The 2,872-nt window shown below is 39.3% G+C and overlaps 1 pseudogene; it reads right to left on the bottom strand.

Moving 5' to 3' along the window:
- Positions 1 to 2,210: 2,210 nt before the first annotated feature.
- On the bottom strand, positions 2,211 to 2,867 carry LOC131786939 (ATP-binding cassette sub-family C member 4 pseudogene; annotated as a pseudogene).
- Between the last annotated feature and the right edge of the window lie 5 nt (positions 2,868 to 2,872).

Raw genomic sequence — 2,872 nt, 5'->3', positions numbered from 1 at the left:
ATGATATAAATGATAGTAATGTTTTAATTATTTGCGGTTGAATGAAGAAACGAATGAATTTATGACCTTAATGTCGGTTTGATATTGAACATAAAATCTTTACAAGTGAGCTACGTACACGATTACGAGCAATTTATCATTTGATCACTGAGTTCAGCTGTATGTAACCAAACCAGCAATTGTGGAAAAGGGTTGATTCATTTACTGATTGCCTTTTTTTTACATTGCGTGTTGTTTACAGCTCACGCTTCACGGATCGTGTCATGTTATCCGTTTACGAAACAGTTATCAAAATACAGCTTGTATACTTCCATAAAACATTAACGCAGTGAATTCGCAATTTAAGATACTGAGTCGAACCAGTATTTTGTGGTTACCCACGGGTAATAACGGGGTTAACGCTTACAACTGCAGGTTGACCACTGAATACAGCTTTCACAGAATAGAAGCATTATGGAAAACTAAAAAAACGATAAAATATGATGCCACAATAGACCACTTTGTTGACATTGATTAGGGGAGATAATCGTGGATTCAAGTTTACTTCAGAGATTTTTTCAGTTTTATTTCAAAGGTTGCAATTTGCACTACAAGTGACCGTTTGATACAGTTTGGGAACTACAAAAAGTCCTTTGGGACCTCAGTGTAACCACGAACACTTCTATTGAGGTGGCCGGTTAATGGAGATTAAAATTACAGTCATTAAGGGGGAAAATTTTCTGGGCTATGGAAATCGACCACTAAATACAGGGTAACCGCTCAATACAGGTTCGACCGTAGATAGATTCGTTTTGTGAAGAAAGTCAGACGGGTCTCAAATCCATGCGAGAGCAAACAGCGTCATGTCATGCATCGGCGCTGTCATCAACAAAATGATGCAAATTAATGGTGAGATGATCTTTGAAAACTATTTCGTGGTTTTGCTTGATGTTTTTTAGATGAAAATAGGAACTTTCGGGAGAGATTGTTTAGTGTCAAACCCCATACTTTTTCTAAAACACAACTGGAATCCCAAAGGCAATCGACTTTTACTATTGATGTATTTATCAGAGAACTGTACAAGTATTGGACTTTAATGGAAATTGTCACGAATTTTGTCGAAACTTAATGAAACTTAATGAACGAAATTGAATGAATCGACAATCCCCGAATAACAATCGTTGAGTGCGTTGGCGCTAGCTCTTAAGATGAAAAAAAAGCGTTGAATCATGATTACAAAAACAACAATGGTTGTAATTTTCAATTTAAAAAAATTCTCATTTATTGACTTTGTCCTTACCGACAAAAGAAGTCTTTCAGGTAAACGGCCAATATCGGCCAGTGACAAATCTTCCAGTTGTCGATTTTCATTCTCAGCCGAGAGAAATGCTAACACCAAAGCCACTGAATACGTAACATGAGAAAGTATGGCGCATGCGAAAGATCATTTTTTAGAGGGTGGGAAGTGAGAAGGAAAATCTTATACGATTTTAATTGTCTAGAGATGTTTTAAATAAGTTACCAAAGGGAAAGTATATGATCTCTACACTATGGTAAGACGCTGGGATTACCATCGCAAAAAATATGTTAGCGTGCCCAGTTGTCAGGACAACTGAATGTGTGATAGCAGTTTCCAATTTCTAAATAAACTGTTATCTTCTTTCTTGTGTGCACTGTGTTGAGTGGTATGTGGTGCTCGTATGTCTTTCCCAGGGCATCTCCATTGGTTTTTTACTTATGATCAGTTGGGGGACAGATGGCTAAGTGACATCAATAGGAGAAAAAATTTGCTTTGTTTATTATATGAAGCATATGCAATCTACGTTACGGTGGGTCTGTTCATTAAAAGATCACAGAGGACGCCATACAGCAATAGGAACACGAGTGACACACTCGCCTGCGCCTAGTTTGCAGGTTTTTCTGTTCTTACCACATAATGACTTCATGTGTGATCTATTACTGAACAGATGCACTGCAAAATGAACGTTGCAAAACGTTGCAAAATGAGAGATGCGTAGTAGTATAAAAGAGCCAAAACCGAGCAATAACATCAACTGTACAATATCTTGAGCTCTGCAGGATCAGACCTGCGTGACATTCGAGGTATTTTCAACATTAGACGGCATCTCACTTCAAGTTCATTATTGAATCAAATTTGTCAAATCCTTTAACTTGTCCATCTTTCAAGACCAAAATCTTCTTGCAGTCTTTTATCGTGTTTAAACGGTGAGCTATATAGTGATGACGGTGGACTCCTCCAGTTTGTCTCGCACTACATTCCAGATCGTCTGCTCTGTGTCTGGGTCTACATGCGCAGTTGGCTCGTCCAAGACGACGATTTTACTTCGCTGTAGCAGCACAAGAGCCAAAAAAATTAACTGCCGCTCTCCCACACTGACATTAGCGCCATGTTCCAGCAGTTCGTGATCCAGCTTGGCCTCAAGTGTCTCGAAAAAATCTTTCAGTTGCACATCTTCTAAAGCCTGCCATAAATCAGCATCTTGAAACTTGTCTAAAATGTCGAGATTTTTTCTCAGTGATCCACTAAAAAGAACAGGACTTTGGCTAAGAACTGAGATACCTCGTCGAGCTTGTTGGAGTCCTATGTCTTTAATTGGAACATCGTCGATGATTATCTCTCCATCAGCATCAGGCATACACATAAGAGCTATTACAAAAGATGACTTCTCAGCTCCCGTACGGCCGACAACTCCGATCTTTGCTCCTCCTTTGACGCTAAGATTGATGTTTTTTAGCACTTGAGGTCCTCCCGGATAGTAGGTCAGTGATACATCTCTCATCACAATACTTCCTCTCCAAGGCCATTCTTGCGGGGGTGTTCGTTCTTCCTCGTATTTAGGCTCCCGGTCAAGTTTGGTGTAGGTCATAACTC

Source organism: Pocillopora verrucosa, chromosome 2 (assembly GCF_036669915.1).
Source record: "Pocillopora verrucosa isolate sample1 chromosome 2, ASM3666991v2, whole genome shotgun sequence".
NCBI classification, from domain to species: Eukaryota; Metazoa; Cnidaria; class Anthozoa; order Scleractinia; family Pocilloporidae; genus Pocillopora; species Pocillopora verrucosa.
This window is presented reverse-complemented; position numbering and strand designations above follow the sequence as displayed.